The sequence below is a fragment of the Mobula hypostoma genome, chromosome 24 (assembly GCF_963921235.1).
Source record: "Mobula hypostoma chromosome 24, sMobHyp1.1, whole genome shotgun sequence".
NCBI classification, from domain to species: domain Eukaryota; kingdom Metazoa; phylum Chordata; class Chondrichthyes; order Myliobatiformes; family Myliobatidae; genus Mobula; species Mobula hypostoma.
Window position 1 is genome coordinate 34982151 of NC_086120.1, and position 27703 is coordinate 35009853.

The following is a 27703-nucleotide window of genomic DNA, read 5'->3' on the forward strand; positions in this document are numbered from 1 at the left end:
CATTCAATGAAATGTCACTACTTACTCATCATCAGCATAACAACTGAAAAGAAACTGAACTCAACTAGTCTTATAATGCACAAAAAGCTGGAGGAACTCAGCAGGCCAGGCAGCATCGATGGAAAAGAGGAGAACAGTCGACGTTTCAGACCGAGACATTTCAGCAGTTTCTCCAGCTTTTTGTGTGTGTTGCTTGGATTTCCAGCATCTGCAGATTTTCTTTTGTCAGCCTTATAATGCTATGGCTACAATTTGATTTCCTAAGCCTTTACCAGGCACTAGGGTGGGTGATTGGAATGTACTTCATTTGTCTGCATTAACACAGTGCTATCTGGAGTAAAAAAAATTGACACTGGGGTTCCCGACCTGGAAACCATAGACTACTTGGCTAATGGTAGGGATCCAAGGAATAAATAAGGTTGGGAACCCCTGGTAGTCTATTTTATTTGCAGTCCATTCTATCCAGGATATTCCCACTTCTCATTACTACTATCATAAAGAAGGTACAGGAGCCTGAAAATACACCTTCAGTAATTCAGAAACAGCTTCTCCTCCGCCATCACATTTCTAATCAGCCTGTGAGTCTTACCTCATTATTTCTTTTACTTCTTTCTTATTTATTTTTATAAAATATTATATTTTATATGTCTTTACATTGCACTGCTGACACAAAACAACTATTATATATTTTCTTTAAAGTCAGTGATAATAAAACTGATGTTGATATTGAACTGTCAAATCTGGCGGTTTATTAACAATGAACTACTGAATTCCATTCTGTGTTTATTGTTACAATTTGTAACAGTGTTGTAATTTGAAACACTATAAGTTTAAGTATGTTGAAGCTCTAAAATGTTTCAAAGGGTGTGGTATGTACAATATATTATTTAGAAAATTTATGGATTACATTCACTAACACATAATAATTACAGACTATTCTACAATTATATTGACATAGATTATAAAATCATATTAACATTATATGAAAGAAAATTTCTGTCCACAAAGGCTATGTGCACAGGAGATACTTAGTTACTTAGCGGCTGTGCACCCATGCAGTTTAGAGGGAACAGTGATTCTCAATATTACACAAACTGCGCACTACAATCTTCTTATCCAATAAATATACACTCCATGGTCACTATATTTCATACCCTCTGGACCAGTGACAGCATGTTCATGGTCTTCTGCTGCTGCAGCTCATCCACTTCAAGGTTCAATTGCACACCACTGTTGTAATGTTTAACTATTTGAGTTACTGTCACCTTCCTGTAGGCTTGAACCAGTTGAGCCCTTTTCCTCTGACTTCTCTCATTAACAAGACGTTTTCACCCACAGAACTGCCAGTCACTGGATGTTTTTTATTTGCATCATTCTCTGTAAACTCTAGAGTCTACTGTGCATGAAAATCCCAGGAGATCAGCAGTTTCTGAGACACTCAAACCACCAGTCTAGGACCAACATTCATTCCACGGTCAAAGTCACTTGGATCACATTTCTTCCCACATCCGCCCTATAAGATGCATCAAGATCACAAATGTACTCATAACTCTTCCAAACAAGCCAGCCTGTCCAACTTTACCTCATAAGAAATCGCCTTATTCCAGTAATTAATCTAGCAAACCTCTATATTTCTTCTACCTTTCCATAAATGAGGAGATCATACACAATACTCCAAATATGGTCTCACCAACATTCTTTACAACTGAGGTACTTTGTGGCAGCAGCTTATGATCACTAGAGGACTCAACAACTTTAGTAAGTAATGGAAAACTTGCTGCACTCCCTTGTCCTTCTTAGAATCTGAATCATCTTGACTTATGCTGTGAAATTTGGTGCAAGACATAAAGATTGCTATAATTTGCAATAAGTAAGTAATTAAATACTGTGAAAGAGGAATCACAAAGTAGTATTCATGGACCATTCAGAAATCTGATGGCAGAAGGGTGGATGCTATTCCTAAAATGTCGAGTGCAGGTCCTCAATCACCTGTATCTCCTCCCTGACAATAGTAATGAAAAGAGGGCATGTCCTGGATAGTAAGGTTCCTTAATGATGGATGTTGCTTTCTTGAGGCACTGCCTTTTGAAGATGGAGGAAAGTATAGGGGGTGTTGTCAGAGGTGGTGGGTGCATGGAAGATGCTGCCAGGCTGGAGGTAGAGGACATGTAAGATGGGCATATGGATGATATAAAATGGAGGTCTATGTAGGAGGGTTGGGTTAGATAGATTTACAGTAGGTTAAAATGTTAACACAACATCATGGTCTGAAGGCATGTGCTGTTCTATACTGTTCTATGCTCCATATTCCATGTCCTTGACGACGGAAAAGCCGTGGTGGAGCCTGCTGAATCTTCAACCCTGTGCAGGGTTGACTCCTTCAATTTTGTGTATTGAAACCTCCATCCCAAGCAGTTGTACAACCAGCCAGAATGCTTTACATAGCTACTATTTTGTAGTACTGGGCTGAATTGTTGCCAATATGCTTGCAGCTTAACATTGACCACACTTCATCATTGGCTATGAAGTGCTTTTTGAACACACTAAATGCTGTAACCATAATCACATGTCTCCGGCTGTCATGCAGACTAGGCTAATTGGATAGAAGTTCTATCCTGCCGGCGAAGTTTCCATTAACAATTAGTCTGAGCTGTCTCCTTAAAGTCTACACTCAGTAGAAAGTCATTTTATAATCCAACGCTATTACTTAGATGGGCAATGAGAAGTGGTTGGTTGCCCATCATATCTGCTGCTGATAGTAAGGACTGGTGATATGAGGAATGAAAGCATCATACTGAGTAAAGAGGAAAGCTTTAGGATTGCTAAAGTGATGAGACAACTTGTTGGCACTTTCCAAGGAAGCATTGCCCAGTGCCTTCCCTGTAATACATCTGTTTCACTACTGATCTTATTAAAAGTGAAACTGTTCCATTTTTCATTATTAATCAGAAAAAATGTAACTGCATACAAAAATTGAATATGTTCAGTCAAGTAATGACAGTCTATTCTATATTAAAATTAATCTAAATGAACAAAGTATCTCAAATCCTTCAGGAGTTGGCAGATAGAGAGTGCTGCATTAACATAAGTAGCACCCATAGGACAAACCTAGAACTTAGAAACTTATTGTAGAAAAACATGATGAACTGACCGACATTCTCCTTCCGTATACTTGACTGAGTTGCAAAAGCTTTTGGCTTGAAAAATATGAAATTTAGAACAATAATTTCTGAAGTAAGATACAGAATGCTGGAAGAACTCATTGGATCGATCAGTATCTGCAGAGGCAAAAGTTATCTTTGGGTTGAGCAGAGTCTTGACCTGAAATGTCAGTTTATATCTTTTGCCTCCACAGACGCTGTTTGACCTGCTGTGCTGTTCCAACATTATGACTTTTTGTTCTAAATACCAGCAATGGCAGTTTCATTTGTTTTCACAGTAATTTCCTGGAGGCTACTCTTCATATGATATAGCTGAATATAGTAGGTAGTATTTTGACTTAAGATTTAAAACAACTAATATCAATTTAACAGTTGTTATTTTATAAGGCTATTAGGATTTATTGTATTATGGCACGTTGAAGCAGTCACGTTACATTTCAGCGATGAACTCATTGAAAGGAAGGATAGAATCAAGGGGACGAATGGCCTTTCTCTGCTTCTAAGCACTTCTGATTTTTATTCTCTTCTCGTGGCACCACATTGATCTGAGTCTGTGAATGTGTCTTACTGTGATTTGTTAACAGAGTTATAAATGATAGCCTTGTGAGACTGTACGCACACAAGGTCCGAAGACAATTTAAACCTAACTTGCCTCTCAGGAATCTGATGGTATTGAAGAAAACACTCTGTTGACTTTAATCTTCCTTCAAGCTAGTCTATAGTCTTATTGAGCAGGAAATGAAACTCAATTTAGTGACCTCCATTCCTAGCCTGCAAGTTAGATTAAAATTACCCTTGTGGATGCATGACTGATCACTTAACCTTTGCAGTTCCTTGACTCTACAGATACAATTCCTCTGTACCAATCATCCTTGGTTCTGTACACAGATCCCAGAGCAACAAAGCAATTAAAAAGTTCAGTATCAATTGGCACAAGGCAGTACTTTTGTTTCCTGATTGCTTTGATATTCAGGTCCAATATGCAAGAGCCTGAAGGTTGTTGACTCATGTTCCCACTGTTAAATTCACTCACCAGCATGGTGTCACATATATCATCAGCAGCTGTCTCTGTAAAAAGCAAATCTCCCAACAGTCACATCAGAACATTCAAACTTCCCAAACCTTCATGACAGAGAAGAGAAACAGTTCCAGCAAGACCGGAGGAGATTGGCAGGGGGAATTGGAGAGACATTGAAATGCCTTTTCTTCCCTGTTCCTTTACAACAGTTCATGTCTAGTTGTGTAAAGTCACTGAGAGGATGTAGTTAAAAGTCCTGATTTAAAAAGACAGAGAGGAATTGCTGGAGATACAGATTGGTTCTATATGCAACCATGGAAAACGTGGGCAAAGAAACATTTCATTGAGCTGTCATCCAACAGAACTGGGCATTTACCTCATATGTTATAACAATGGCACTGCCATTCAGCCCTCCAAATGCTGACTCCCAAATGAACAAACCTATTAACCACACTTCCCATTCCATGTACTTCCCTGTTCCAATGCAACAGTCCATTCTCTCTCACACAATCAAATCTCTCTTTGATTCCTTTTGCCAATAACCTACTCTCCTCCTCGCTGACAATTAATGCAGCCATACCTCAAGGCTGCGTGGCTCTTCTCTCTCTTCTCTCATGATGTGTGGCTAAGCACAGCTCAAATGCCAACTATAAATCTGCAAATAACACCACTGTTGTTGGCAGACTCTTGAATAGCAACAAGGAGGCGTACAAGAGCGAGATAGCTTGGCTGTTTGAATACTGTTGCAACAACAACATTGCATTCGATGTCAGTAAGACCAAGGAAGTTATTCTGGACTTCAGGAAGTGGAATTCCAGAGAACACACACCAGTCCTCTTTGAGGGCTCAGTAGTGAAAAGAGTGAGCAGCTTCAAGTTCCTAAATGTCAACATCTCAGAGAACCTATTCTGCACCCAATATATTGATGCAAATACGATGAAGGCAACTATACTTAATTAGGAATTTGAGGAGCTTTGATATGTCACCCAAATTTCTACAGATGTACTGTGGAGACCATTCTGACTCATATGGAGACCCAATGCACAAGGTCGAAAGTGGCTGAAGAGGATTGGAGACTCATCTAGTTCCATCAGAGGTACAACTCTCCCTACCATTGAAGACATCTTCAAAAGGCAGCATTCATCATTAAAGACCCTCACAACATGAAACTCCCCCTCTTCCCTTTAAGACATCAGGAAGGAGGAACAGGAGTCTGCAAACTAACAGTCAATGTTTTAGGAACAACTTCATCCCCCTCCATCATCAGATTTCTGAACTGAACCCATGAGCCCATGAACACTACTTCACTGCTCCTCTTATACACTATTAATTTATTTTATTTCTTCTTGTAACGTAATAATGTTTCATGTTGTAACTATTAATGTTTCATGTCATGCACTTGAATGCTGCCACGAAAACAAATTTCTTGACATGTATCAGTGATAATAAACCCAGTTCTGATGCTGATTTTGTGGAGTAGTCTACAGTAGCCAATTAATCTACTTGCACCCCTTTGGGAGATGGGACGAAACTGTAGCAGCTGAAGTTACACAGTCACAGACAGGACATAGAAGCTCTTCATAAACAGCAGCCAAGATCAGGATCAAGCTTATGTCCCTGGAACTGTGAGCCACTTGAAAGACAGACATCACAGAAACAAAATAAAAGGCAAACAGAAGGTTTCACTTGTGAAGAAAGCACGGCAACACTTTTACCTCCTTAGGAGTTTGTAGATATTTTTCAAAACATCTAAAATTTTGACAGACTTTTATGGATGTGTAGTGGGGAGTATATTGACTGGCTGCATCACAGCCTGGTATGGAAACGCTAATGCCCTTTGAATGGAAAATCCTACAAAATGTTGAGTATTTGGCCCTGTACATCACAGGTAAAGCTCTCCCCACCATGTGAGCACTGTCATAGGAAAGTTGCGTCCATCATCAGGGATCCCCACTCCCAGGTCATACTCTCTTGTCTCTGCTGTCATCAGGTGGAAAGTGCAAGAGCCTCAGGGCTCACTCCACCAGGATCAAGACCAGTTACTACCCTTCAACCATCAGGCTCTTGAACTAAAGGGGATAAGTTCACTCAACTTCACTTGCCCCATCATTGAAATGTTCCCATAACCAATGGACTCACTTTCAAGCATTCTTTATCTCATGTTCTCATTATTTATTGCTATTTATTTTATTGCATTTGCACAGTTTGTTGTCTTCTGCACTCGTTGAACACCTTAGTTGGGTGGTCTTTTATTGATCCTGTTATAGTTACTATTTTATAGATTTGTTGAGTATGCCCACAAGAAAATTAATCCTAGGGTTGTTTATTGTGACGTATATTTAACGATAAAAACTACTTTGAAGTTTGAACTTTGATGCATGAGCTAAAGAGCAAAATAGCCTATGAATATGAGACAAAAGAACCTGAGTCTTACTTCAGTCATGGGAACATGAGAGATAGCCCCTTTCTGAATGGAATCTAATGAGGTGAAAAGCTTTTCAAAGGAGCAACTCCTGTTGTGAATAAAGGGGAGCAGTACCTTCACCTTCACCTTTAGGCTCCAGTAAGACGATGGCACGCAAGGTCGCAGTGGCCTCTCCAGGTCCAAAAGTGTAAATTTGCATCCTTTATGTTTTTTTTCATGATCACAAGACACTGATGCATATTAAGAACATCAAGTATTTCAGGCCTACCTCATCAGCAAGTTGCTTGATAGGAGCTGGACTTGTGAACCGTTAGTAAATGCGAGATCATCCACTTTGGAAGGAATAATAGAAGAGCAGATTATTATTTAAATGGTGAAAGACTGCAGCATGCTGTTGTGCAGAGGGACTTGGGGGTGCTTGTTCATGAATCGCAAAAAGTTAGCTTGCAGGTACAACAGGTTATTAAGAAGGCAAACGGAATGTTGGCTTTCATTGCTAGAGGGATTGAATTCAAGAGCAGGGAGGTCATGCTGCAACTATACAGGGTACTGGTGAGGTCGCACCCGGAGTACTGTGTGCAGATCTTTGGAAGCAGTGCAGAGGAGGTTCACCAGGTTGATTCCAGGGATGAAGGGGTTAACCTATGAGAAGAGATTGAGTCGCCCAGGACTATACTCTCTGGAGTTCAGAAGAATGAGAAGGAATCTTATAGAAACATACAAAATTTTGAAAGGGTTAGATAAGATAGAAGTAGGAAAGCTGTTTCCGTTGGTAGGTGAGACTAGAACTAGGGGACATTGCCTCAAGATTCGGGTGAGAAGAATTAGGATGGAGATGAGGAGAAACTCCTTTTCCCAGAGAGTTGTGAATCTGTGGAATTCTCTGCCCAGAGAAGCATTTGAGGCTTCCTCACTAAATATATTTAAGAAAGAGTTAGATAAGTTTTTACATAGTAATGGAATTAAGGCTTATGGGGAAAAGGCAGGTGGATGGAGCTGAGTTTACAGCAGATCAGCCATGATCTTACTGAATGGCGGGGCAGGCTCAATAGGCCAGATGGCCTACTCCTGCTCCTATTTCTTATGTTCTTATGTTGTTGTGCGGAGATGGTGTGCAGTCCAACAAAACAGCACAAATGATTGCTTTGGACCTTTTTATTGTGACTGCAAGACCCTGTTGGACATTGGTAATGTAGGATACTACAAAACCTGTTTACAGATAGTTTGGTGAGGCTGATACTGGGGAGCTGTGTTGTCTTGGTTGTTTTGTGGACGGAACCCTCATGCTGCGATGTCACCTATTGCACCCACCCAGGAAGGGAAGATGCCAAGGCGGATTTTGAGGTAGCAGATGCCTCTGTGGGCGTACTGAAATTCATACTGGGTTGGGGGTTATCCTCTTCTGTCAGTACTGCCCTTCAGTGTTAACTCAGTGGAAGATAATATCCAATGCACCATCGATCTACGGGCTTTGCCACTCAGGGACTTGGGCAATATATTTTTTAGCGACTGTATGTTTTTATTTTGCTATCTTAACCCTATGTGCTATACGTGCTATGTGCTGTGTGCTGTCGATACTGTGTTTTGTACCATGGCCCCGGAGGAATGCTATTTCATTTGGCTGTATCCATGTACAGTTGAACGACAATTAATCTTGAGCACATCCACTACAACATTCAGGATCTCCTGGTGGCCAGCCGCTTTAATTCTGCTTTCCATTCTCACACTGACATACCTGTCCACATTCACCTGCACTATCATGTTGAGGCCAGACACAGGTCAACAGAGCCTGCTTTAGTAGTCTCCAACATGACAACATCAACATTAATTTCTCTAACCACCAGTAACCACTCTCCCCTCTTTCCCCACCCACCCTTACTTTGCTTGCCCTTGTTTCAATAGCCCTTTTACTCTTATCTTTCCCCTTCCCCGTCCTCACAACATGCCCATCACCTTCCTCCCTCCCCCTAGTTTCCACTGCTCTCTCCTATCAAACATCTTCTCCTTCAGCTTTTTGCCTCTTACACCTATCACCTGTCCGCTTCTCATATCATTCTCCTTTTACTCCTCCGCTACCTTCTTCCTGCCTCTTCCATCTCACCTCAATTCACCTATCACCTGCCAATTTGCTCTCCTTCCCCTCCCCTTCCCTGTTTATTCTGGCTCCTGCCCTCTTCCAGTCCTGATGAAGGAGCTCGTCACAAATCATCGATGGTTTATTAGCTACTGCCTGACCTGCCGAGTTCCTCCAGCATTTTGTGTGTGTTGCTTCAGATTTCGAGCATCTGCAATCTCTCCTGTATAAACAACATGTTGTGCTCCTGCGTTGCAGCACCAGTCTCATTTTGTTCTTTACTTAGGACTCTCGACTCTGATTTGAATCCACAAACTTCTGACTTGGAGAAGTCAGTAACTTCCACCAAAGTTTCCCTTTCTAAATCTCTTCACAGTATCTGCTTATGCATCATTTGTTGTATTTATGAATATGTACACAGAGAATAAGTTAAGCAGAAGCCAAATGCAATGCTGTGTTTACTGCAAGTGAACCCATACAAGAGGGACATAGAGAGTGAGGCAGAAGCCTTTCCAAAAAGGATTTATGTCTTGGGACTCTAATCCCACCCAATATCCCAAACTAACTGTGCTCAGTAGGGAATGATGTTGGCATTTATGCAGTTGCTGAGGATTACTTGGAGGTTGTAAACTGTGGTTTTAACTTTAATGTCACACAGCTGCCCAAAAAGCCTGTGTGGTTTCTAATATCTGATTTAATTTGAAATGCAGATGCATCGAAGCAGATTGCCAGGCTTTATCTAGTTTAGCTTTCAGAACATTGTTGATACTTTTATTTGGGATCATACTGGATGAGGCTTGAAAAATATAGCCCTTCTGTTAATCAGCTTTCACAAATAATTGCTTCTCTTTTGCACAGAATATGAAATTCTACGGACAATCCAACAATTACTCGGCTGACTGTTCAGCAATGTATCTTGAGCAATTACACCATCCCCATCGCCCAGCAAACTCAGAAGGGCGGCAGAAGAATGACCTTTGCATTCTCTATGCCAACAATTCCAAATGAAATGTCAATTTGTGTGAAATTCACGATTGTCAATTTGTGTGAAATTAAGAGACAGGTTTTTTTTACTGGGGTCTTAGAGTCAATGAGAACAGGAACTGTAATGAGGTCACATACACAGCAAGTCGAGAAGGTTTACACTTTAACCATCAGAATTAAGATCAGGCACTATCATTTTTATGATACCTTTAAAGTGATGAAAAGTCCAGGGCTGTTTCACAAATTAACAGAAACTTACATAAGAGAGTATTTCAAATCAGATGACTAAAAATTTGATCAAAGTGGAAGATAGTAAAAGGTATCTTAATGGATCAAAGATGTGATTATGGATTTCAGGGAGGGGAAATAGGGACACACACCAATCCGCATTGAAGAGTCAACAGTGGATAGGGTGAGCATTTACAAGCTCCTGGGCATATCAACCTCTCTAAGAATCTATCCTAGGCCCACCATATTGATGCAATCATAATCAATAGATGCCAGCAGCTATAATTCATTAAGTACTTGGGCAGACTTGGACTGTTACTAAAGACTCGGGCAAATTTCTACAGAAACACTGTTAAAGGCGTTCTGACTTGTTGCATCACTGTCTGGTATGGCAGCGCCAATGTATATGATCGTAAGGGGTTGTAGATGGTTTGAGATTCAGCCTGTTCCATCATGGGTACAAGCCTCTCCTCAACAGAGGACACTTCAAAAGGCAATGCCTCCATCCATCATTAAAGACCCCCACCCCACCTGGCTAACGTTCTAATTTAAATAGCTAGCAACAGAATGTAAAAATATTCATGATGATTTTCCTTGGATATGTTAGATATCTTAAAGTGTCTCTGGAAGTGTTGGCAGGATAAGATTAATCATTAATATTGATTGGCACCTGATTAGTTCCAAGGGTTTGGATGGGGCAGAGTTTGTTAAGTGTTTCCAGGACGGATTCCTGTCACAGTATGTTGACAGGCCGACTAGAGGGAATGCCATACTAGATGTAGTATTAGGTAACGAACTGGGTCAGATCACAGATCTCTCAGTGGGTGAGCATCTGGGGGACAGTGACCACCACTCCCTGGCCTTCAGCATTATCATGGAAAAGGATAGAATCAGAGAGGACAGGAAAATTTTTAATTGGGGAAGGGCAAGTTATGAGGCTATAAGGCTAGAACTTGCGGGTGTGAATTGGGATGGTGTTTTTGCAGGGAAGTGTACTATGGACATGTGGTCGATGTTTAGAGATCTCTTGCGGGATGTAAGAGATAAATCTGTCCCAGTGAGGAGGATAAAGAATGGTAGGGTGAAGGAACCATGGGTGACAAGTGAGATGGAAAATCTAGTCAAGTGGAAGAAGGCAGCATACATGAGGTTTAGGAAGCAAGGATCAGATGGGTCTATTGAGGAATATAGGGAAGCGAGAAAGGAGCTTAAGAAGGAGCAGAGAAGATCAAGAAGGGGGCATGAGAAGGCCTTGGCGAGTAGGGTAAAGGAAAACTCCAAGGCATTCTTGAATTATGTGAAGAACAAAAGGATGACAGGAGTGAAGGTAGGACTGATTAGAGGTAAAGGTGGGAAGATGTGCCAGGAGGCTGTGGAAGTGAGCGAGGTCCTCAATGAATACTTCTCTTTGGTATTCACCAATGAGAGGGAACTTGATGATGGTGAGGACAATATGAGTGAGGTTGATGTTCTGGAGCATGTTGATATTAAGGGAGAGGAGGTGCTGGAGTTGTTAAAATTCATTAGGACGGATAAGTCCCCGGGGCCTGACAGAATATTCCCCAGGCTGCTCCATGAGGCAAGGGAAGAGATTGCTAAGACTCTGGCTAGGATCCTTATGTCCTCGTTGTCTACGGGAATGGTACCGGAGGATTGGAGGGAGGCAAATGTTGTCCCCTTGTTCAAAAAAGGTAGTAAGGATAGTTCGGGTAATTACAGACCAGTGAGCATTACGTCTGTGGTGGGAAAGCTGTTGGAAAAGGTTCTTAGGGATAGGATCCATGGGCAGTTAGAGAATCATGGTCTGGTTAGGGACAGTCAGCATGGCTGTGTGAAGGGCAGATAGTGTCTAACAAGCCTGATAGAGTTCTTTAAGGAGGTGACCAGGCATATAGATAAGGGTAGTGCAGTGGATGTGATCTATATGGATTTTAGTAAGGCATTTGACAAGGTTCCACACGGTAGGCTTATTCAGAAAGTCAGAAGGCATGGGATCCATGGAGGTTTGGCCAGGTGGATTCAGAATTGGCTTGCCTGCAGAAGGCGGAAGGTCGTGGTGGAGGGAGTACATTCGGATTGAAGGGTTGTGACTAGTGGTGTCCCACAAGGATCTGTTCTGGGACCTCTACTTTTCGTGATTTTTATTAACGACCTGGATGTCGGGGTAGAAGGGTGGGTTGGCAAGTTTGCAGATGACACAAAGGTTGGTGGTGTTGTAGGTAGTGTAGAGGATTGTCGAAGATTGCAGAGAGACATTGATAGGTTGCAGGAGTGGGCTGAGAAGTGGCAGATGGAGTTCAACCCGGAGAAGTGTGAGGTGGTACACTTTGGAAGGACAAACTCCAAGGCAGAGTACAAAGTAAATGGCAGGATACTTGGCAGTGTGGAGGAGCAAAGGGATCTGGGGGTACATGTCCACAGATCCCTGAAAGTTGCCTCACAGGTAGATAGGGTAGTTAAGAAAGCTTATGGGGTGTTAGCTTTCATAAGTTGAGGGACAGAGTTTAAGAGTCGCGAGGTAATGATGCAGCTCTATAAAACTCTGGTTAGGCCACACTTGGAGTACTGTGTCCAGTTCTCATCGCCTCACTATAGGAAGGATGTGGAAGCATTGGAAAGGGTACAGAGGAGATTTACCAGGATGCTGCCTGGTTTAGAGAGTATGGATTATGATAAGAGATTAAGAGAGCTAGGGCTTTACTCTTTGGAAAGAAGGAGGATGACAGGAGACAAGATATTAAGAGGAATAGATAGAGTTGATCGCAAGCACTTCTTCCCCAGGGCACCACTGCTCAGTACAAGGGGACATGGCTTTAAGGTAAGGGGTGGGAAGTTCAAGAGGGATATTAGAGGAAGGTTTTTTTACTCAGAGATTGGTTGGTACATGGAGTACATTGCCTGAGTCAGTGGAGGAGGCAGATATACCAGTGAAATTTAAGAGACTACTAGACAGGTATATGGAGGAATTTAAGGTGGGGAGTTATATGGGAGCAGGTTTTGAGGGTCGGCACAACAATGTGGGGTGAAGCGTCTGTACTGTGGTGTACTATTCTATATGTTCTATATCAGTTCAGTGCATAGTTAGCATAAAATCCCATCTCGGTAAAGGGATTGAGGTTTGCAAGCCACAAAGTCTGGAGGATCAATATTCAACTGATTGCCATTTACGAGTGCTTACTGGGACTCATTAGAAAGGTTGCGTGTGACACTTTGGTTGCCAGGGCTTCAAGTGTCCTTTCCTAATGACAATCAGCCGCCTGGGAAAATGCACAGCGATAATGTCAATTTCATATGTTGCTGAAAGAAATGCTCATCATTTCAGCTCAGTGCTGCTAAAGTGTCAAGAAGTGTTCTGAAAGTATGTCCTGCTAGCTTTTGGGGGCATACTACTAAGATCAGAGCACCAGATTCAGGAACAGTTAATACCACTCAACCATCAGGCCCCTGAACCAGCAACTCCACTTACCACAACTCTGAAATGATTCAACAACCTATGGACTCACCTTCAAGCACTCCACAACTCACGTTCTGAGTAGTAATTATTTATTTGTTTGTTTGTTCATTTGTTTGCTAATTTATTATTATTATTTGTACTTGCACAGGTTGCCTTCTTCTGCACATTGGTTATTTGCCAGTCTTTGCTTGTAGTTTTTCATTGATTCTATTGTATTTCTTTGTTCTCCTGTTTTCATTTTCTTAAATGAATCTCAGGGTACTATATGGTGACATATACTTTCTTTGATAATTAATTTACTTTGAAATTTGAACTTTGAGGTCCCTGCAACAATCCAGCCGTAGTATTCAGGAGGTTCTCCAGTATTTCTCCTAATAATAATATGCATCATGTAATGTACTGAGTTCTTGGCCCAGGCTATTTCATTAACATCTTCCAGGGTTTGAAGGAGGAATGGGTGGAGGCATAGGGCTAGGCAGAGCAGAGGGGGGTGGCACAGGTGTGCAAGATGGTGATGTTTCCCCTTGCAGATACACAAGATCCTTCCTTCTTCAGACCTCCTCCACCAGGAGCTCCAGTTATCGGTCTGAGAACCTGTAGGTCCTTCCCTGCTACACCTGAGCCATCCTCCAACACATTGTTGTCTTCCACAGAATAGGGATTCATCTTTGTTTGCACACATATGCTGCTGCCGATTCTCTCAATTTCTGAAACTTATCTCAGTCAAAGCACCTTCTGCCGTTTCTCAATCAGTTTAGAATAAACCTCTGCCCCGCAAGCTTTCAATAGAGGTAGGTGTGAGGAGCCCACAAATATTGTCCCACAAAAATAGCTTCGGGTACATTAAACCCTGATTAAAAGCATTTGAATTATGGTAGTCGAAGAACAAGGCTAAAAAATGCAAATTTTTGAACTGGCAGTGCGGCTCCACCTCTTTAGCAGCTGTTCCATCCTTTAATCACAATATCGTTCCAGATCCAACAGTTTCTTCCATGCATTTCTCAAGGCTGCACAATCAAAAGCTACATTCAAACATATCGTAACATATTTGACAAATCAGAGGTACCATATATATATATTCCATTGGTAATATTCCACATAAAAATGTATTCCAACTGTACATGACGATTTCTGCAAGATATAATGAACAGCAGAATTAATAGAACATGGCACCAGCTTTCATGAGTTTGCAGAGCCAGTCAGGATTAACTGACATTAGCTTTGATTCTCTGAATGCTGAAAGGGTCCCTATGGACCCCACTGCAGGATGCACTGCGCTTCTGCTAAAGCCATGCTGATATAAGGGGGATTTAAAGGCAGCTTAACGCAAAGGCGCTGATATGACATTTTCTGAGTACTCAGTCAAGTTGCTTGGAAGGCGATGGATTACAGAGCAGAACAAATTTGTTTACCATCCAACGCACAGATCCTTGGAATCTCATTTAACCAATGCAGTAGCAGAACAATAGCAATATTTTCCACATATATTGCAGGAAGTTTGGTCTCAGCCAAAAGTAGAAAGATCATGAAGAGGCTATATTTGAATTCATTGATCCATTTTAATAAAAAATCCTTTGTGTAAAATATGAACTCTGGGACATTTTATTCAGAAATTATGTCTGAGTTTTATTACATTGCTGCACCCAAATGAAACCAGCTTAACTTTTATTCTCAATTTTACCTGGGTGTTGTCCAAACATTCACTCAGTATGTCATTGGTGTGTGGATTAAATTTTCACATGTGGCTGTTGAACTAATGCAAAGAGCAATCTAAAATTGAATCACATTATTATTAGTAAAAGGAAGATTGTTAAATAGATGTGCAAGAAGACGGAGATGTTTCCAATGTAATCATGGTCAGGGTTGTATAATCTCCTTTAGGAAACATAGCTGTGGAAAAGCAAGGACACTGGAGTGGCAGATGAGCAAGATTTAACGGGATGGGAACATGGGTGGAAACTGGCAGGAATGTATTACTGAAGTCAATCAATGGATTAGAATTTTGGCTGTACAGAGAGAAAAGTAACATCAAAAGTCAATAACCCAGCAACAGAATTAATCAATAATGACAACAAAACATGAGGAATAAGTTGGGAGCTGAAAACAGACCATGGATACGTAAGTTGACTCATACTCGTTTGAACCAATGTAGTCTACTTGCGAAGTCTGCACAAGCAGACCGTGACATATAGGAACTGAAATAGACTATGTGGCCCATCGAGTCTGCTCCACTATTTCACCATGGCTGATTCCTCTCAGCCCATTCTCCTGCCTTCTCCACATATCCTTTGACACCCTTAATAATCAAGAAAAAATAAACCTCTGCTGTAAATATACCCAATGTCTTGGCCTCCACAGCCATCTGTAGCAATGAATTTCACATGACAGCACCTTAGGAGTTTGTGAAGACTCAGCATGACAGCTAAAACTTTGACAAACTTCTATAGATGTGTAGTGGAGAGTATATTGGCTGTCAGCATCACAGCCTGGTATGGAAACACCAATACCCTTGAACAAAAAATCCTACAAAAAGTAATGGATACGACCCAGTCCATCAGGGGTAAAGCCCCCCCCCCACCACCATTGAGAACATCTACATGGTGTATTGTTTCAGGGAAGAAGCATTAATCATCAGGGACCCCCACCACTGAGGTCCTTTATATGCTCTTTTCTCACTGCTGCCATCAGGAAGAAAATACAGGAGCATCAGACTCACAACACCAGGGTCAGGGACAGTTATTACCCCTCAACAAAAGGGGATAACTTTACTCAACTTCACTTGCCCCATCACTGAAATGTTCCCTCAACGTATGGACTCACTTTCAAGGACTCTTCATCTCATGTTCTTGATATTTATTGTTAATGTATTAATATTTGTTTATTTTTGTACTTGCACAGTTTCTGTCTTTTGCACAGTGGGTGAATGCCCAGTTGGTGCAGTCTTTCATTGATTCTATTATGGTTAAAATTCTATGATGGATTTATTGAGTATGCCCACAAAAAATTGTATCTTAGGGTTTTATACGGCAACATATATGTACTTTGATAATAAATATACTTTGAACTTTGAAGTTTGATATATGAACTATAAACTAAAGGAAAAGTATCTCAGTGCAGCCTACTCTACATCAGTGACACCCGATGCAGATCAGGGGAATGCTTTGTTGAGCACCTATGCTCCGTCTGCCACAAAAAGGCAGGGTTTCCAAGTGGCCACCCATTTTAATTCTGCTTCCTATTCCTATTCCGACGTTCACTCCACGGCACCCTCTACAGCATGATGAGGCTACTATCCGGTTGAGGGAGCAGCACCTCATATTCCATCTGGGTAGCCTCCAACCTGATGGCTTGAACATTGATTTCTGCAACTTCTGGTAATTTCTACATTCTCCCCTTTCTCTCTTTTTCCATTGCCCATTCTGGCTCCCCTCTTACCCTTCACCTAGCCATCACATCCCTCCGGTGCCCTTCCTCTTCCCCTTTCTCCGATGGTTCACTCGCCACTCCTATCAGATTCCTTCTTCAGTCCTATATCTCTTCCAGCTATCATTCCACCGTCCCCCTCACCTGGATTCACCAATCACCTTCTAGCGTGTACTCCTTCCCCTCCCCCACCTTCTAATTCTGGCATTGTCCCCCTTTCTTTCCAGCCCTGATGGAGGGTGTTGCCTCAAAACATCGTCTGTTTATTCCTCTCCATAGATGCTAACTGACCTGCTGAGTTCTTCCAGCATATTGTGTTTGTTGATTGAAGGAAAAGGAAGGGAGGTAGGCATGGTGAAGAGTGGAACTACTTCCTGTCACTAAGCACTAAGTTTTGTGTGTGTGGACACCTATTGTTAGCTGTATCATTGATGTCCAAATGAACATTTCTGTGGTTAAATGAGAAATACATACTGATTGACTTGACAAGCTATTAACTCTACTTAACATTTGGTGGGTAATGCCATTGGATTTGCAAGTGCTCTTCCCAATATGGTCTTCATTAAAAGTCATGCATCAATGAGCATCATACCATAAACTGGGGTAAATTTATGCCCATACATTGAATAACAGGTATGAACACAAGAGATTCTGCAGATGCTGGAAATCCAGAGCAACACACCAGAGGCTGGAGGAACTCAACAGGTTAAGCAGCATCTAAGGAGGGGAACAAACTCATTCGTAAGGCCAGTGATGTTGTGGGGATGGATCTGGACTCTCTGACGGTGGTGTCTGAAAAGAGGATGCTGTCCAAGTTGCATGCCATCTTGGTCAATGTCTCCCATCCACTACATAATGTACAGGGTGGGCACAGGAGTACATTCAGCCAGAGACTCATTCCACCGAGATGCAGCACAGAGCGTCATAGGAAGTCATTCCTGCCTGTGGCCATCAAACTTTACAACTCCTCCTGTGGAGGGTCAGACACCTTGAGTCAATAGGCTGGTCCTGGACTTATTTCCTGGCATAATTTACATATTATTATTTAATTATTTATGGTTTTATATTGCTATATTTATACACTATTCTTGGTTGGTGCAACTGTAACAAAACTATCGTCTGTAGGGTCTTGTGGTCCATTGTGTTGCAGCTTCCATACCACACAATGATGCATCCAGACAGGACACTCTTGATGGTGTTCCTGTAGAATTGTTTTAAAATGAGGAGAGGGAGCCTTGAACTGCCTCAATCTCCTCAGAAAGTATAGATACTGCTGTGCTTTCTCGACTAACGAGGAGGTGTTGTGGCTCCAGGTTAGATCATCCATTATATGCACATTAAGGAATTTTGAGCTCTTCACTCTATCCATGGAAGAGTCATTGATGTGTAATGGAGAGTAGATGACCTGTGCCTTCCTGAAGTCCACAATCATCTCATTTGTCTTGCCTACACTGAGACTCAGGTCATTGTTCTCACACCATTTGATAAGCCTTTCTCCCTCCTCTCCATATGCTGGCTCATCATTGTTGTTGATGAGGTCAACCACCATCAGCGAACATGATGACATGATTTGAGTTGAATCTGCCGGTGCAGACATGAGTGAGCAACATGAACAGCAGTGAAATGAGCACACAATCCTGGCGTCACCAGTACTCAATATAATGGAGCATGAGATGTTGCTGTTAACTCAGACAGAACTGAGTCTTTCTGTCAGGAAGTCCAAGAACCAGTGATAGAGAAGGGTGGTGCGTCCCAATGAGGACAGTTTACCCACCAGCATCTGAGGGATGATCTTGTCAAACGCTGAGCTGAAGTTGATGAGCATCATCCTGGCATATGAAATATCATTTTCTATCTGGGACAAGATGGAATAGAGGACTGAGACTATGGCATCATGAGTGTTGACAGGCTTTCATGGTAGGAGAACTGGAAAGGGTCCAGTGTTGCTGGAAGGTGGGATTTTATATGATCCACTACCAGCCGTTCAAAGCACTTCATGGTTGTTGAAGTCAGTCTCACTGGGCAGTAACCATTTAGGCCAGTTACCACCACTCTCTTGGACACTGGAATGATGGTGGCTGCCTTGAAGCCTGCAGGGATGGTGGACAGTTTCAAAGAGATATTAAAGATGTGCAATGTAAGATTAAAGATGTCCGTTAAGACCACTGTTAGCTGGGCCACAAAGTCCCTCAGCATCTGACCAGGTGTATTATCCGGCCCCGCAGCTTTGCTTGGGTTTACCCTGGCTAGAGTCCTCCTCACCTTGGTTGTGGCTAGACAGGGAGCCTGTTCCTCTGGGGAGAGGGCACTTCCCTCAATATTACATCATACATAGAATCAAATCATTCATTGAAGATACTTAGCCTATCAGGAAGGGGGTCACTGCTGTTAATGCTGAGCACGGACTTGTAATCTGTTATGGTTTGAATACCTTGCAACATGCAACTCGGGTTTCTGGTGTTGCAAAGTTACCTGTGAATTTTCTGTGCGTATTCACACTTTGCCTTCCTGGAGGCACCGGTGAGCGTGACTCTTGCTGACCTTAGAGCCATCCTATCCCCTGATCTGAAGGCAGCGCCCCGATCCCTAAGCAGTGCACAAAACTCCGCAGTCAACCAAGGTTTCTGGATTGCGCTGGCAGTCATCAATACATTTTCCAATGTAAAGAGTCACTAATCTCACATGTTCATCACATGTTGACATGATGATCATAGGTTGCCACCTCCCTGAATATGATCCAGTCCGTGCTTTTGAAGCAGTTTTGCAGTGCTGAGGTGGTATCTTCTGGTCAGGTGCTGATCTCCCCGTAACCTGGTTTGACTCGGTTAATCAGTAGTCTGCATGCAGGAATTAGCAAAATGGATATGTGGTCTGAGTGTCTGACATGAGGGTCGGGCCAATCCAGACATAACAAATGTTGGTATAAGTCATTTCTAATATATTGAAAACCCTTGAACAATGTGGTTCACAAATGGAAAATGCTGGAGAAACTCTGAATGGAAAGAGAAAGGGGAGGAGGAGTAATTACCAGAAATTAGAGAAATTAATGTTCATGTCATCAGGTTGGAGACTACCCAGATGGAATATCCAACGTGTGAGTGTCCCCATCATGCGGTGGAGGAAGCCGAAATGTTGAAATGGGAATAAGAATTAGAATTAAAAACGGGTGGCCACTGGGAAATCTCACCTGTTATGATGAAGGTGATCTATGAAGCAGGCCCCCTATCTACGTTGGTTTCACTGATATAGAGGAGGCCATGCCAGGAGCATCGGATATAGTACATGACCCCAAAAGCCTTGCAGGTGAAGTGTTGCCTCACCTGGCAGGACTGTTTGGGGCCCTGAATGGTGGTGAAGGAGGAAGTGAAGGGGCAGTTGTAGCACTTGTCCCACTTGCAAGTAACACGCATAATGCAGATAAAGTTTACAGCCTGTACTGGTACACCTATACATCTGATCATTAATGAAAATGGAGTAATAGAAATGTACAGCACAGAAACACACCCTTTAGCCCATCTAGTCCATGCTAAACCATTCCAACTGCCTAGTCCCATTGACCTGCACCGGGACCATAACCTGCTATACCGTTGCCATCCATGTCCCTATCCAATCTTCTCTTAAGAGTTGAAATCGAGCTTGCAAGCCCCACTTGTGCTGGCAGTTTGTTCCACACTCTCACAACCCTCTGAGTGAAGAAGTTTCCCCTCATGTTTCCTTTAAACATTTCACCTTTCACTCTCAATCCATGACTTCTAGTTGTAGTCCCACCCAACCTCAATAGAAAAAGCCTGCTTAAATTTACCCTATCAATACCCTTCATAATTTTGAATACCTTTATCAATCTTCTATGTTCTAAGGAATAAACTCCTAAGCTATTCAATCTTTCTTTATAATTGAAGTCCTCCGGTCCTGGCAATATCCTTGCAAATTTTCTTTGGACTTTTTAACCTTACTTACATTATTCCTGTAGGTAGGTGACCAACACTGCATACATTACTCCAAATTAGGCCTCACTAATGTCTTATACAACTTCAACATAACATCCCATCTCCTGCACTCAATACTTTGATTTATGAAGGCCAATGTGCCAAAAGCTTTCTTCACAATCCAATTCGCCTGTGCCACCACTTTCAATGAATTATGGACCTGTATTCCCAAACCCTTTTGTTCTACTGCACTTCTTCATGCACTACCATTTACTGTGTAAGAACTACCCTGATTGGTCCTACCAAAGTGCAATACCTTGCACTTGTTTGCATTAAATTCCGTCATCCATTTTTCAGCCCATTTCTCCAGCTGGTCCAGATCCCCCTGCAAGCTCTGATAGCTTTCCTCGCTGTCCACTACACGACCAATCTAAGTGTTGTCCACAAATTTGCTGATCCAGTTAAACACATTGTCATCCAGATCATTGATATAGATGACAAGCAACAATGGACCCAGCGCTGATCCCTGCGACACTCCAGTAGTCACATGCCTCCATCAGAGAGGCAACCATCTCTACTACTCTCCGTCTTCTCCAGCAACATCTAATTAGCCAATCACAAGGCAGCAACTCAATCATAAAAACATATAGACATGGTGAAAAGGTTCAGTGTTTGTTCAGACCAAACATCAGGATGGGGAAGAAATGTGATCTAAGTGGCTTTGTCCATAGAATGCTTGTTGGTGCCAGACGGGGTGGTTTGCGTATTTCAGAAATCACTGATCTCCTGGGATTTTCGTGCACAACTGTCTCTGGAGTTTACAGAGAATGGTCCGAGAAACAAAAAAAAAATCCAGTGAGCTGCAGCTCCATGGGCAAAAATGAATTATTAATGAGGGAGGTCAGAGGAGAAATTGCAGGCTGGTTCAAACTCACAGGAAAGTGACGGTAACTCACAGAACCAGCTTTATAACAGTGCTCTGCAGAAGAGCATCTCAGGACACACAACACGTCAAACGTTGAAGTAGATGAGCTACAGGAGCAGAAAACCATGAACATACACTCAATGGCTACTTTATTAGGTACAGGAGGTACCTAACAAAGTAGCCACTGAGTGTATATCTCTGGATATAACTTCTGAGGTTAATATAATCAAAGCTTGATGCAAAACCATTAGATACAGTTTATTCTTTTGGAAGATGCATTAAAATAATGAGAGCACTTAACCTCCTTCAACAGCACAAGGAGTCTATTTTTTTTAAATAAGAAAGTACTTCACATTTCCTGAACAATCTGAACAGCTGTCAGAACCTGACCTAGCATTGCAGCACAGTGATGGGTAGCCCAATCTGTATATCTGGTCTGTAGATTGGGTAGCACAATGTGCACCTTGTTGTGACAGTTTGTGACAGATTTAGTTAAGTCGCACCTAATGATGAAAGGAAATAATGCTTTATTCAATTTTAGGGATCCTTTCAGCTAATGGTTGCCAGGCAAAAGCAATTGAAACCATGAATTTTAAATCACTTATATATAATCTCTGAAAGATAATCAAAGTTTCACTTACATTTACTTCTAACCAGTGTTTACGGCACCACACCACCCATCTTCCCCCTCACCAGGCTTCACCTATCACCTGCCAACTAGTAGTTCTTCCCCTCCGCTCCACTTTTTTTATTCTGATGTCTGTTCACTTCCTTTTCAGTCTTGAGAAAGGTCTCAGTCCAAAACATTGACTGCTTATTCCCCTCCATAGACGCTGCCTGACCTGCTGAGTTCCTCCAGCATTTTGTCCGTTTTGCTCTGGATTCCCAGCATCTGCAGAATCTCTTGTTAAAATGATATGATTTAACTCATATCTCATTACAGTACCTTCAAGCCAGCTACTTGGTATCTTAGGAATGAAGATATTACCACTAACTTTATATAGAACATGGAACAGTACAGCACAGGAACAAGGCCTTTGGTCTGCAATATCTGTGTCAACCATTATACTAAATGCATCTGATCCTATTTGCCTGCATATGATCCACATAAGACCATAAGATATAGGAGCAGAAGTAGGCTATTCAGCCCATTGAGTCTGCTCTGCCATTCAATCATGGGCTGATCCAACTCTTCCAGTCATCCCCACTCCCCTGCCTTCTCCCCATACCCTTTTGATGCCCGGGCTAATCAAGTACCTATTGAGAGTGGGGAAGATTCAAACAAGAGGACATGGGTTGAGAATCAGAGGACAAAAGTTTAGGGGTAACACGAGGAGGAACTTCTTTACTCAGAGAGTGGTAGCTGTGTGGAATGAGCTTCCAGCGGAAGTGGTTGAGGCAGGTTCTATGGTGTTGTTTAAAGTTAAATTGGATAGATATATGGACAGGAAAGGAATGGAGGGTTATGGGCTGAGTGCAGATCGGTGGGACTAGGATAGGGTAAGAGTTCGGCACGGACTAGGAGGGCCAAGATGGCCTGTTTCCGTGCTGTAATTGTTATATGGTTATATGGTTATATCTATCTCTGCCTTAAATGCACCCAATGACTTGGCCTCCACAGCCACTCGTGGCAGCAAATTCCACAGATTTACCACCCTCTGACTAAAGTTATTTCTCCGCATCTCTGTTCTAAATGGACGTCCTCCAATTCTGAAGTCGTGTCCTCTTGTCCTAGACTCCCCTACCTTAGGAAATAACTTTGCCATATCTAATCTATTCAGGCCTTTTAACATTTGGAATATTTCTATGAGATCCCCCCTCATTCTCCTGAACTCCAGGGAATACAGCCCAAGAGCTGCCGAATGTTCCTCATACGGTAACCCTTTCATTCCTGGAATCATTCTCATGAATCTTTTTTGAACCCTCTCCAACGTCAGTATATCCTTTCTAAAATAAGGAGCCCAAAACTGCACACAACACAAGTATGGTCTCATGAGTGCCTTATAGAGCCTCAACATCACATCCTTCTTCTTATATTCTATACCTCTAGAAATGAATGCCAACATTGCATTCACCTTCTTCACCACCGTCTCAACCTTGAGGTTAACCTTTAGGGTATCCTGCACAAGGACTCCCAAGTCCCTTTGCATTTTGAATTCTCTCCCCATCTGAATAATAGTCTGCCCGTTTATTTCTTCTACCAAATTGCATGACCATACACTTTCCAACATTGCATTTCATTTGCCACTTCTTTGCCCATTCCCCTAAACTAGCTAAGTCTCTCTGCAGGCTCTCTGTTTCCTCAACACTACCTGCTCCTCCACTTACCTTTGTGTCATCGGCAAATTTAGCCACAAATCCATTAAGCCCATAGTCCAAATCATTGACATACATCATAAAAGGCAGCAGTCCCAACACCGACCCTTGTGGAACTCAACTGGTAATCGGCAGCCAGCCAGAATAATATCCCTTTATCCCATTCTCTGCTTTCTGCCTATCAGCCAATGCTACTCACGCTCGTAACTTCCCTGTAATTCCATGGGCTCTTATCTTGCTCAGCAGCTTCATGTGCGGCACCTGTCAAAGACCTTCTGAAAATCCAAGTACACCACATCTACTGCATCTCCTTTGTCTACCCTACTTGTAATTTCCTCAAAAAATTGCAGTAGGTTAGTCAGACAGGATGTTCCTTTTAGGAAACCATGCTGGCTTTGTCCTATCTTGTCATGTTCCTCCAGGTATTCCGTAATCTCATCCCTAACAATCGATTCCAACAACTTCCCAACCACTGATGTCAGGCTAACAGGTCTATAGTTTCTTTCTGCTGCCTCCCACCCTTCTGAAGTAGCGGAGTAACATTTGCAATTTCCATTCATTCAGTACAATGCCAGAATCTATCGATTCTTGAAAGGTCGTTGCTAATGCCTCCACAATCTCTCCAGCTACTTACTTCAGAACCTGAGGGTGCATTCCATCAGGCCCAGGAGATTTATCCACCCTCAGACCATTAAGCTTCCTGAGCACCTTCTCAGTTGTAATTTCCACTGCACATACTTCACTTCCCTGACTGACACACTTGAATGTCCGGTATACTGCAGATGTCTTCCACTGTGAAGACTGATGCAAAATATGCATTCAGTTCCTCTGCCATCTCTGTGTCTCTCATTACAATATCTCTAGCGTCATTTTCTATTGGTCCTATATCTACCCTCAACTCTCTTTTACCCTTTATATATTTAAAAAAGCTTTTAGTATCTTGATTTGATATTAGTCGCCAGCTTCCTTCCACATCCCTCTATTCCAGGGGTTCCCAACCATTTTTAAGCCATGGACCAATACCATTAAGCAAGGGATCCATGGACCCCAGGATAGGAACCCCTGTTCTATTCCCTTCATGTTCCTGTCTGTCTAAATGGCCTTTTAAACACTGCAGCTTTTCCCACCACCCCAGCAGCACAGTTGGTAGTTTTTCAGTTGGGTTCCAGTTCTTAATGTAGAGGAAGATTAGTCACAATCAAAAGGTAAGGAAACATCATTGGGTCGGGGCGGGGGGGAGGTGTGGTGCTTGCAGGTGACAGTGCAAAGGCACGTGGTTGCTTGATGACAAATATCAGAAATTGCAAAGTTTAGCTTTGTTTGTCACATGTACATCAAAGCATTGAAACATACAGTGAAATGTGTTGCTTTGCATCAGTGGCCAACATAACCCAATGGTTGTGCTGGGGGCAGCCTACAAGTGTCACCATGTTTCTAGCAGTAACATAGCATGCCCACAACTCCGTAACTCTAACCGTGTGTCTTTTTTGGAATGAAGGAGGAATCCAGAGCACCTGGGGGAAACCTACACAGTTATGGAGAAAACGCACAGGACAGCAGCAGGAAGCAGGCCCAGATCAGTGATCACTGGTGCTCTAAAGCGATTGTGCTAACCGTTATGCAACCATGCATAATTACTACCAGTCATTTTTAACTTTCATGAACTATCAACAGGAATGGCAATGGAACAGTGTTAGTTGGTTGTGCTCTTTCAGTGGTTGTGGACTTGAGGTTGCGGTTAGGCCAGACTAAACCTTATTAAGTGATAAATCAAGCCTGAATTCCCCAAGCAGCTAACTTCAACTCCTTCTTCATATGTGTATATCTATATTACTGTCCTGAGTTTAAAAAAACTCAGTCCTACAGATTTTTTAATTCAAAGAAGGATTAATAAATCCTTAAATTTAATTTTTAATTTGTTTATTATTGTCACGTCTGGAGATACAGGGAAAAGTTTTGCTTTGCATACCGTACAATAGACAGTAACAGAATGCAGAATACAGGTGTCCTAGACTCACCCCTATAGGAAACATTCTCCCCACACCCACTCTGTCTAGGCTTTTCAATATTCAATAGGCTTCAAGGTGAGATTGCCCTTCATTTTTCTAAACTCCAGCGAGTACAGACCCAGAGTAATCAAATGCTCCTTAAACATTAACCCTTTGATTCTCAGAAACATTATTATGAAACTCCTCTGGACCCTCTCCAACGCCAGCACACATTTTCTTATAAAATGGGGCCTCAGAAATGCTCACAATACTTCAAGTGTGGTCTGACCAGAGTCTTATAAAGTATCAGCCTCTTGTTTTCTAGTCCCTTCAAAATGAATGCTGACGTTGCATTTGCCTTCCTTACCACTGACTTAACCTAGGACCAGAGGGCACAGCTACAGAATAGAGGGACATCCATTTAGAACAAACATGAGAAGGAATTTATTTAGCCAGTAAGTGGTGAATCTATGCAATTCATTGCCACGGATGGCTGTGGAGGCCAAGTCATTGAGTATATTTAAAGCAGAGGTTGATAGGTTCTTGGTTAGACAGGGCATCAAAGGTTACGTAGAGAAGGCAGGGGAATGGAATTGAGAGGGATAATAAATTAGCCATGATGGAACAAGTGGCCTAATTCTGCACCAATGCCTTAAGGTCTTATGGAATCTACTGAAAACTAGTTTACATCTTCAAAATCCCCAGCAGGTTGGTAGTTATTTGGTGTAGAAGAAGCTCGAATACTACCAGCATCAAATTCATCATGGAGGCATAGAGTTTACAACACAGAGACAGGCCCTTCAGCCCATGCCTTCCATGCTGACCTTTCTCCCATCTATACTAATTCCATTTTCCTGCATTAGGCTTTATCCTTCTATGCCTTAATTATCTGAGTGCCTATATAAATGTTGGATGGCAGAACGGAGATACATTTCTACCAAAGAAGGCACTCCTTCCCTCCGCTTACCTGCAGGTCACCCTTGGGCAAGGTGCAGCAACTGCTTGGCAACACCACCCCCTCCCCCAATCTAGGTCATGTGAAGCCATGGGAGCAAGCGATGGACGTTCGTATGAGCAGCTGGTGTACATCACAGGTCCTGGCTATACAACCACTGACATCAGGCAGACAATTTCTGAGGAGTATTTATAATGGTTGGGGTCGCCCATCTTGTAAAGACATTGCCCAGAAGGCGACAATGGCAAACCTTCTTCTGTAGAAAAATTTGCCAAGTACAATCATGGTCAAAAACCATGATCACCTGTATTTTACTACATGGCAGGTAATGATGATGATCATGGTATAAATATCTCTTAAACATTGTGGTTATATCTGACTCCGCCTCCTTCTCTGGCAGCAAGTTCTAGATATCAACCATTTTCGGTGTAAAAATGTTTCTCCTCGAAGCCCCCTTAACGATCCTTCATCTCACCCTGAACCTTTGCCATCTTGTTTTTGAAATGTTGTCTGTGGGAAAAGAGATTCTGACTCTTTGCTTGATCTGTGTCTAAACCTTCTTTGTTCATGTTAAAGCACACCCAGCCTACCCAATCTCTTCCCATAATGAAAGCCCTCAAATTCAGTAATATTCTGCTGAACCTGATCTGCACTCTCCCTCCAGCACAACCCCATCCTTATTAATATGTGGACACCAGAACCGTAGATGATACTATGAGTACAGTATCAGCCTTTTCTTTCGACATGAAGGCAGGACAACATCCCAACTTTTAGATTCCATGCCTCGACCATGAAGGCAAGCATGCAGTATGCCTTCTTTACCATC